An 11,593-nucleotide genomic window follows, 5' to 3' on the forward strand; every position below is an offset into this window, starting at 1 on the left:
AGAGTCGAACACAACTGAAGCAACTTAGCAGCAGCAGCAATCCCACTTGCTCTTGTTAGAATTGTTGATGTCTTGTCCAAAAAAGAATTATTGTTAAAGACAATATCAAGGAGCTTTTTATGTGTTTTCTTCTAGCTTTATGGTTTCGGGTCTTAATGTTAAATCTTAATCCATTTTGAGTTGATTTCTGTGTGCTATAGGATGTGTCCAATTTTATTCTTTTGTATGTGGATATCCAGTTTTCCCAGTACCATTTTTTTTGAAAAGGCTTTTCTTTCTCCATTGTCTGTTCTTGGTATTCTTGTGTAAAATTTGTTCAGTCTATATGCTTAGGTCGATTCTGGGCTCTATACTCTATTCCACTCGTCTTTTGTGTCTTTTTTATACCACTACCACCTAGTTTTGATTACTGTATGTTTGTAATATACTTTGAAATAAGAAAAAGAGATGCCACAAGCTTTGCTCTCCTTGCTCAAGATCACTGTGGCCAGTCGAGGTATTTTCTGGTTCCAAACAAAGTTTAGGACTGTTTTTTTCTTTTTCTATGAAAAATGCCAGTTGTATTTTGATATTGATTACATTGGATTGGTAGATCACTTGGACATTTTAACAATATTAGTTCTTCCAATCAATGAGCAAAAAACAGCTTTCCATTTATTTGTGTCTTATTCCATTTCTGTCATCAGTGTCTTAAACTCCCAGTGTGCAGATTTTTCACCTTCTTGCTTAAAATTATTCCCAAGTATTATTTATTATTTTTGGTGCTATTGTAATGGGATTTTTCTCTTGATTTCCTTTTCTGATAGACCATTACTGATGTAAAGAAATACAACTGATTTTTGTATATTGTTTTTGTATCCTAAACTTATCCTAAAGGCAGGAGGAGAAGGGGACAACAGAGGATGAGATGGTTGGATGGCATCACCAACTTGATGGACATGAGTTTGAGCAAGCTCCAGGAGTTGGTGATGGACAGGGAAGTCTGGCATGCTGCAGTCCATGGGGTTGCAAAGAGTCAGACACGACTGAGTGGCTGAGCTGATCCTAAACTTTACTGAATTTTGTTTTTTTATTCTGTTTGTATGTGTGTATGTGTGTGGTTAGTCTTTAGGGTTTACACATATAGAATCATGTCATCTGCAAAAAAAATAATCTTACTTCTTTTCCATTGTGGATGCCTTTTATTTCTTTTCCTTGTCTGATTATTAGTATTTCCAATACTATGTTGAATAGAAGTAGTAAGATTGAACATCTGTGCTTTGTACCATATTTAAGAGAAGATTTTAGTTTTTTCCCATTGATTCTGATGTTAGCTATGGCCTTCATAAATGACATTTATTTTGTTGAGGAAATTTCCCAATATACTTATTTGGTTAAAACTTTAATTTTTATTTCCTTTATTTTTGGCTGCACTGGGTCCTCCTTGATATGTGTGGGCTTTCTCTAGTTGCAGTGAACAGGGGCTACTCTTCATTGCAGTACACAGACTTCTCATTGGGGTGGCTTCTCTTGTTTCAGAGCACAGGCTCTAGGTTCATGGGCTTCAGTAGTTGTGGTACACATGCTCAGTAGTTGTGGCTTGCAGGCTCTAGAGCTTGGGCTCAGTAGTTGTGGCGTACTGGCTTTGGTTTCCTGCAGCATGTGGAATCTTCATGGACCAGGGATTGAACCCGTATCCCCTGCATTGGCAAGTGGATTCTTATCCACTGTGCCACTAGGGAAGTCTAAGAGTTCTTATCATGAGTAGATGTTGAACTTTGTGAAACACTTTTTTCTGCATCTATTGAGACCATCACAAGTGTGGTTTTTTTTTTAAGTTTTTCTGTTATGTGGTATATCATAGTGATTGATTACATATGTTGAAACAACATTGCATCCAGTTTTAAATCCCACTTGGCTATGGTGTATAATCTTTTTGATGTGTTGTTGAATTTGTTTGGCTAGTATTTTATTGAGAATTTTTGCATCTATGTTCTTCAGAGATTTTGGCCCGTAGTTTTCTTGTGGTTCCTTTTCTTTAAAACCCTCAGCAGTTTATTTATGCACAGGAACTTTAACATAACTTATTTGATTTTCCCCTACCCACAGAAGTTCATAATACTGAATATTTCCTGTAGGGAGCCTAGGAATATAGCTAAGTTACTTTTTATATCATTAATGTAATATTTATGTTTTTCTTCATTGGTCCTCAAAAATTCTAGCTAAACTTTTCTTGGAGATACTATAAATTTTGTTTTTGTTATGAGTGGGTTCATTACCTAATATCTTTTCAAATAAATACTTAAATAACTTAAAGGGAACTTTTGATATTCCTGTTACCCAGTAATGTATCTTTTTTCATTTATCACTTGATTTGAGGCTTATGAGTACATACATACATATAACTGATGCCTCAAATTATAAACTGAAATCACAAAGCATATGTATTATTATGCTATGTGCTACCACACTTTCCCATACACAAGAAGTCACCCAGTAGCTTTACTTTCGGGACCATGTCTCCTAGCCACTCCTCAGCATGTTATTTAAAAGAGAAATGTTTACGTTTGTTGAAAAACTTGTGAAATCTGTGTCCTCGATTACATGGCTATATGGATTTTGCTCTCTGCTTTTCTAGGATTTCCTGGGCAGCTTCCTGAAACTCAGGTCACTAAAGATCTTCTGTTGTAACAAATCCTAAGCTAGTAATGGTAGTGCCTAAGTCAAGATTCTCCACAGAAACAGAAGAGGAGAAAGATAGGGATAGATAGATGGATGAATAGATAAATAGATGATAGATAGATAGAGATTTGATGACTGGCTCATGCAGTTCTGACTTGAAAATCTGTAGAGCAGGGTAGCAGGACAGAGATCCAGAGAAAAGTTGTTTCAGTCTTGAGTACAAAATCTGTAGGGTAGACCTGTCAGGCTGGAAACTCAAGCATGCATTCTGTGTTGCAGCCTTGAGGTAAAATTGCCTCTTCTTCAAGAAACCTCAGTCTTTGCACTTCAGAACTGACTGATTAGATGAGACCCACCAAAATTATGGATGATAATTTGCTTTACTCGAAGTCTAATAATTAAAACTTAACCACATCTTTTGCAGCAACATCTAGATTAGTGGGCAGCATGACCTAGCCTAGTTGACACAAAAAATTAATCATCACCCTTAACAAGGAAGGATTACTCAAGGCATTTAAACCCTACATACGTAGATCAGGAGGTGTTAAATGAAATTCAACATGTATATTCTTAGAAATTGTGATTTGTTACACATGAAAAAATTTTGTCTTAATAAACTGAATTATGTTTTCTGATCGTTTTCAGGTCACCAAAATACTCCCCATTTTGTTGGCTCACTTGACACTTGGGACACATCTGTGATGTGGAAGTAATTATTGTTTGTTGTCAGAATTAAATGGGCCACTTTACATGGAAGCAACCAACAAGCTTCTGGATAGTAAATGAGCACACAATGAAAGTTGACAGTTGTTTCACTTTTACTATTATTAATACTAAGAGCATTTTTTTTTTATTTTCACAAAAAAGAAATTTCGAGGCTGTGATCATTATGTAAGTGATGAAGCAAAGGTAGAAAGCAATCAATTTTTCTATATTTTCTTCTAGTAAAAAAGTTTCAGTATTTTAAACTACAAAGGTATTACTTATATTAAATAGTAAAAAGGACAGATAGGTAAAGAAAATTTATTAATCTCCACCAATAGTGTGAAAACCAAACTCACTAATACTTTGTTGTAGGAACTTGCAACTTAATAGTGGAAGTTAATGTTAGCAATTGAGGAGTGTTCAGAGAACCAAAATCCTGGCCATTCATTAAGTATAATATTTTTAATTTTTGTTTTTATTAAAACCTTAAAATTATCTTATTTCTAATATAGTTCTTAAAGGTTACTTTCTGTGTACAGTTATTATAAAACATTGGCTATATTCCCCATGTTGAACAGTATGTTATTGAACCTATCTTATACTCAGTTGTTTGTACCTCCCACTTACCCACTCTTTTATTGCCCCCCCCACTGGTAACCATTAGTTTGTGCTCTAGATATATGAGTCTGCTTCTTTTTTATTATATCCACATATAGTTAGTTGTGTTTTTAGATTCCACATATAAGTGAGATCATACAGTATTTGTCTTTCTCTGTCTGACTTATTTCACTTAGCATAATGCTAATCCATGTTGCAGATGACAAGATTCTTTTAATGAGTGGGTAATATGCCATCTGCATATATTTACCACATCTTCTTTATCCATTCATCTGTTGATGAACAACACTTAGGTTGTTTCCAGATCTTGGCAATTGTAAATAATGCTGCTGTGAACATTGGGGTGCATGTATTTTTTCAAATTATTGCTTTTGTTTTGTTGTTGTTTTTCAGAAATATACCCAGGAGTGGAATTGCTGGGTCATGTGGTAATTCTATTTTTAGTTTTTTGAGAAACCACCATATTGTTTTCCACAGTGGCAGCACCCATTTACATTCCCAGTAACAATGTACAAGAGTTCCCTTTTCTCCACACTCTCACCAACATTCATTATTTGTATTCTTTTTGACGATAGCCATTCTGACAGGTGTGAAGTGATATCTCACTGTGGTTTTGATTTGCATTTCCCTGATGATTAGTGATGTTGAGCATCTTTTCATATGCCTGTTGGCCATCTGCATTTCCTCTTTGGAAAAATGTCTATTCAGGTCTTCTGCCCATTTTTAATGGGTTGTTTGTTTTTTTTTTGATGTTGAGTTGTATGAGCTGTTTATATATGTTGGATATTAATCCCTTATCAGTCATATCATTTGCAAATATTTTCTCCCATTTCAGTAGGTTGACTTTTTGTTTTGTCAGTGGTTCCCTTTGCTGTGCAAAAGCTTTTAAGTTTAATTAGTCCCATTTGTTCATTTTTGCTTTTATTTCCTTTAGGAGGTGGATCCAAAAATATTGCTGCAATTTATGCCAAAGAGTGTTCTGCCTATGTTTTCCTCAAGGAGTTTTATAGTATCCAGTCTTACATTTAGATCTTTAATCCATTTTGAGTTTATTTTTGTATATGGTGCTTAGAGAATGTTCTAATTTCATTCTTTTACATGTAGTTGTCCAGTTTTCCCAGCACCACTTATTGAAGAGACTGTCTTTTCTCCATTGTATATTCTTGCCTTCTTTGTTGTAGATTAATTGACCATAAGTGATTGAGTTTATTTCTGGGCTCTCTATCAATTGATCTATGTGTTTGTTTTTGTGCCAGTACCACACTGTTTTTATGACTGTAGCTTTGTAGAGTAAACTGAAATCAGGGAGCCCAATTCCTCCACCTCTGTTCTTCTTTCTCAGGATTATTTTGGCTATTTGGGGTCTTTCATGTTTCTATGCATTTTAAATTTATTTGTTCTAGTTCTGTGAAAACTGCCATTGGTATTTTGATAGAGATTGCATGTAATTTATTGCCTTGGGTAGTGTTGTCATTTCAACAGCATTGATTCTTACAGTCCAAGAACACAGTGTATCTTTTACTCTGTTTCTGTTGTCTTCAATTTCTTTTATCAGTGCCTTATAGTTTCCAGGGTATAGATCTTTTGCCTCCTTAGGTAGGTTTATTTTAGGTATTTTATTCTTTTTGATATGATGATAAATGGTGTTGTTTTCTTAATTTCTCTTTCTGATACTTCATTGTTAGTACATTGTTAGTACAATTTCTGTTGTATTTCTATATATTAATTTTTCATCCTACAACTTTACTGAATTCATTGATGAGCTCTAGTAATTTTCTGGTGAGTAAATATTTGTTATAATTTCTTTATTAGTCTTGTTTATTCTAAAAGCACATGTTTTTATCTGCTCTATATGAATCAGAATCACTTTTACTTGGAATATTTGCATGAAGAATTCATGTACAAAATAAGTCACAAAATAAGAAAATGGCCCATTTTGCTTTTTAAAAAAATATTTTCTGTATTTAAAAATAAGTATAACATTCCCTCATAAAAATTAAAAAGCCGATCCCTCTGCATTTCCCTATTTCCACTGTCCTGCCTTAATGTTACATGTGCCAGCAGCATAATTTCACAATTTTACATGTGCAAGCAAATGCATAATCAACCTGCTGAAATCAGAGAAGGGCGTGTTTGATTGTTACTTTTTTCTCAAAAATTGACATCATACAGTGTGGATTTCTCCATAACTTGCTTTTCTTATCTAATAGCTCTGTCAGTTCATTTTGCAGGGTTTTATGTTCTAAGATTCAGTATTTCCATAATGCATAATACAATTGTAAAGTGTATGTTTAAATTGTTTAAGTCCATAAATATGGAATTTTCCCAATAACATTTGAGCTACCAACTTATGTCTGTAATTTTGAATCAATAATAAATTGTTTTATTATTTTATCTTTACAGTAACTGTTAGTATCTTACAAAAAATATCCCTCATTGATCTTCTTAATGGAGGTTTTTCAGAAAGGTCATTTACTATTCCAAATGAACTTTAATATCTTTGTTTTGAATGTTTAAAAATGTCACATTATTTTTAATTACCATAAAAATATAAATGGACTTGAGGAAAACTTAACTACCTAATTCAATTTTCTTATATTACTCATTGATTTTTAGTTTATTTTCTTTAGTTTGAGGTTTCTATGCAAGTAAGTCTATCACCTCTACATTTTTCTACATTGCCACATTAAAGCAGTCAACACTTCACATTTTTCACCCACCCACACCTTCCTTGCCCTCGTACACCCTCTGAATAGTCAATATTAATAGGTTTGCTATTAATGCCTTCCCAGGTGGCACAGTGGTAAAGAATCTGCCTGCCAATGTAGGAGATGCAAGAGATGTGGGTTCAATCCCTGGGTTGGGAAGATCCCCTGGAGAAGAAAAAAGACATACATATATGTGTGTGTGTGTGTGTATGTGTATACATGCATATATATATTTATATACACATGCATATATATGTACATATATATACATACATATATAGTATTATAGTATTTAATATTAAAATGTAATTATATTCAATATATTCTCCAAAGTATTCTGCATCATACTATTATACTTACTTAGTTCACAACACATCATTAACAATTCTGTAGGCCTTTAGATTAAGATTTTATGTTTTAAAATTCAAGTTTTTAGCTTATGTGGAAATTATTTGCATATATGCTCAATTGGTTTTAACATTTTCCCCTGCAACTATAAAATTTTACCACAGCATTTTGAGCCACTAGTTTTGTTGCATATTCTCTCTCACATTCTTGAGTTGATGCCATGTTTATTTGAATTACAGTTTTAGAATAAAATTTGAAGGCAGATATCATCCAACTTGGAGGAATTTTCTTTAAATGTTTAACCATTTTCAGTTGTCAAGATGAAACTGAATATCTTTCTTCTAATGGAAAAATGTTAGCTTTAAACATTTAACATAATTAACTCTACAGTATTGGACCTCCCAGGATTATAAATATACATGTGTTGATTTTTATATTCAGAAAAGTTTGGGAGCTTTTTTCAAAGGAATTGTGACTAATTTTCACTAATTTGATTCCTAGTTATTTTCATTTTTAAGATGTTTTCTGCTATCAGTAGATTTTTATCTAATTTCCTCTGGAAAATAAATATTAGTGCTATATAGAAAACTACTATTGTATTATTTTGTTTTCTGCTTGCTCACTAAGATATGAGTTCTCATCATTCTTCAGTAGATTATTTTGGGTTATGTACATTAATCATAATATCTTATAGAGCTTGCGCTGCAACATTACACATCATCACAGTTGATAAGGGCTACTTGTTGCTGTACAGAGAAGATCAGATAATACCTTTGCTTTTGAGTATTTCTTCCTCCATTTTCTACATTTTTTTCTCTTGTATATCTGCACCCTCAGGTAAATTTTTTGGGTGGATCTGCTACCATCAAAAGTGGCCTTTTTGTATAAAATAATCATTTTAAAATAGAACTTCAAATAAGCTAGAAGGAAAATTTACTCAAAGTACTTATATTGGTGTCAGGTAACAATATAGTTTCTAAGTAGGAAAAAACTACAAATGTGTTTCACTAGACATAGAATCAAATTTGTTTCCATTAACCTAGTCAGTTATATAAAAAAAAAAAAAAACAAAGAGCCTTCTGTGTCTCTCAGATACAATGCTAGAGGGACTATAGATAGGAGAAAAAATGTCTTCCTTCAAATGTTGAAAAATATCAGCTTGATACTGAAGGAGTATGTTTTCAAAGATAAAGGAAATGATGCACAAGACTCAAAGAATTTGATTTTCATAGTTGCTTTATCTTTTCTTAATGTTCAGTCCAGCCACTCAGTCATGTCTGACTCTGTGACCCCATGGACTGCAGCACGCCAGGCTTCCCTGTCTATCACCAACTCCTGGAGCTTGCTCAAACTCATGTCCATTGAGTCAGTGATGCCATCATCCTGTTATCAACTTAAAATCTACTGTCATAGATATAATTTGTTATATGTAACCTTCATGGTAACCACAAAACAAACAAATACACAAACAAAAAAACTACAGTAAATACAAAAAAGATAAGCAGAAAGGAATATAAGCATACCACAAAAAGTCATCAAACCATAGAGGAAGATAGCAAGAGAAGAAATAAACAGAGAAGAACTACGAAGACATCCAGAAAACAATGAACAAAATTGGCAATAAGCACATGCCTATCAATAATTACTTTTAATGTAAACTGACTAAATTATTTAATCAAAACACAAAAGGTGGCTTAATGCTTGAAAACAAAAGACAAATCTCTACGCTACCTACAAGAGACTCACGTTACATGTAAGGATACAAACGGACTTGAAAGTGAAGGGATGGTAAAACGTACTGCATTTAAATGGAAACCAAAAGAAAGCTAGAGTAGCTACACTTACAATAGACAAAATAGATTTTAAAACAGACTCTAATAAGAGACAAAGAATGGTGTTACATAATGATAAGGGGGTCAACCAACAAGAACATATAACACTTTAAAATTTTATGCAAAAACATAAGAGCACTTAAATATATAAAGCAAGTTTTACAGACCTACAGGAAGAAATAGATAGCAATACAATAAGATTGGAAGACTTTAATATCACACATATATCAATGGATAGATTATCTAGACAGAAAATCAATAAGGGAACATAGGTGTTAAAGGACACATTAGACCAAAAGAATTTAACAGATATTTATAGAACATTTCACTCAAAAGAAACAAGATACATTCTTCTCAAGTGTGCATGAAAAACTTTCCAAGATCATATGTTAGACCACAAAGCAAGTCTTAATACATTTCAGTTCAGTTCAGTCACTCAGTCATGTCTGACTCTTTGTGACCCCATGGACTGCAGCACGCCAGGCTTCCCTATCCATCACCAACTCCCAGAGCTTGCTCAAACTCATGTCCATCAGTTCAGTGATGCCATCCAAACATCTTATCCTCTATCATCCCCTTCTCCTGCTGCCTTCAATCTTTCCCGGCATCAGGATGTTTTCTAATGAATCAGTTCTTCGTATCAGGTGGCCAAACTATTGGAGCTTCAGCTTCAGCATTGGTGTCTTCTCCAACACCACAGTTCAAAAGCATCAATTCTTCGGTGCTCAGCTTTCTTTATGGTCCAACTCTCACATCCATACATGACTACTGGAAAAACCATAGCTTTGACTAGACAGACCTTTGTCAGCAAAGTAATGTCTCTGCTTTTTAATATGCTGTCTAGGTTGGTCATAGCTTTTCTTCCAAGGAGCAAGCATCTTTTAATTTCATGGCTGCAGTCACCATCTGCAGTGATTTTGGAGCCCAAGAAAAGAAAATCTGTCATTGTTTCCATTGTTTCCCCATCTATTTGCCATGAAGTGATGGAACCAGTTGCCATGATCTTAGTTTTCTGAATGTTGAGTTTTAAGCCAACTTTTTCACTCTCTTTCACTTTCATCAAGAGGACTCTTTAATTCCTCTTCACTTTCTTCCATAAGGGTGGTGTCATCTGCATATCTGAGGTTATTGATATTTCTCCCAGCAATCTTGATTCCAGCTTGTGGTTCATCCAGTCTGGCATTTCACATGATGTACTCTGTATATTAAATAAGCAGGGTGACAGTATACAGCCTTGATGTACTCCTTTCCCAATTTGGAACCAGTCTGTTGTTCCATGTCCAGTTCTAACTATTGCTTCTTGACCTGCATACAGATTTCTCAGGAGGCAGATAAGGTGGTCTGATATTCCCATCTCTTTTAAGAATTTTCCACAGTTTGTTGTGATCCACACAGTCAAAGGCTTTGGTGTAGTCAATAAAGCAGAAGTAGATGTTTTTCTGGAATTCTCTTGCTTTTTCTATGATCCAATGGATGTTGGCAATTTGATCTCTGGTTCCTCTGCCTTTTCTAAATCCAGCTTGAACATCTGGAAGTTCTCAGTTCACGTACTGTTGAAGCCTGGCTAAAAATCATATCAAAATTTCAATAAGTAATTTGTAGTAATGACTGTGTTGACTTCAATTTTGGAGTGTAGTAGCTATGTTAAAGATTAACTATTTGGTCTTATTGAAGCCAACACAGAACTTGCTGCTGTGTTTTTTCTTCAATGATAAATAAAGCAATTACATAAAAACAATCATATCAAGCATCTTTTCCAGCCACCAATGGTATGAAGCTAGAAATCAACCTCAAGAAGAAAACTGGAAAATTCACAAATATGTGGAGATTAATATGTTACTGAGCAAACCATGGATCAAAGAAGAAATCAAAGAGAAAAGAAATATCTTGAGAAAATATAAATGGAACATGCAAAATTTTATGGTGTGTAGCAAAAGCAATTTTAATAGGAAAGTTCATAGTGGAAAATCCCTACTTCAGGAAACAAGAAAAATCTCAAATTAACAACCTAACTTTAACAAAGCCCATAGTTATTAGAAGGCAGAAAATAACAAAGGTGAGAACAGAAATAGATGAAACAGAGACAAAAGGAATCAGGTATTTGAATAATATATTTGCTTATATTTTTATGTTGATTTTCACTTTAAAAAATATTTTCATATGGGTTGCTTCATTAGATCTTAAAACCATAAGATAGAAATGAAAATAGAGTCTGTGGTATACTTTTTAAGAAGAGTGAGATCATCCATATAAATTCAGTCAGCATATTGCTTAAACTGATCAGTAAAGGTTAATAATTATCAATATTATTATTAGTGGTGCTAAGAACCCAGATCTCTTGAATAGATTCACCAGTGTGAGATTGTTGTGTCAGTTTTTTTTTGGATTTTAGTAGATTTCTTTATCACTTTTCAGATTATTTGCAATAATTCACCCTCTACCATTAATAAGACTGCCAACTCCCCTGCATTCTCTCTTGGAACTGGATGTTATCAACCTTCAATTTCAACCAGTCATTTGGGTAAAAAAAAATGATGTCTCACTGTTACCTTAGTTTCCATTTACTTCATCATCATCATCATTAAACTTGAGCAGCATTTCAAACATGTATTACCTATTTGTATATTTCCTATTATTTGATATTAATAACTTTGCTGACTTTTTATAAGGTATAACTGACATATAACATTATATTAGTTTCAGGTGTACAACATAAGGATT

Source organism: Odocoileus virginianus, unplaced genomic scaffold (genome assembly GCF_023699985.2).
Source record: "Odocoileus virginianus isolate 20LAN1187 ecotype Illinois unplaced genomic scaffold, Ovbor_1.2 Unplaced_Scaffold_7, whole genome shotgun sequence".
Taxonomy (NCBI): Eukaryota; Metazoa; Chordata; class Mammalia; order Artiodactyla; family Cervidae; genus Odocoileus; species Odocoileus virginianus.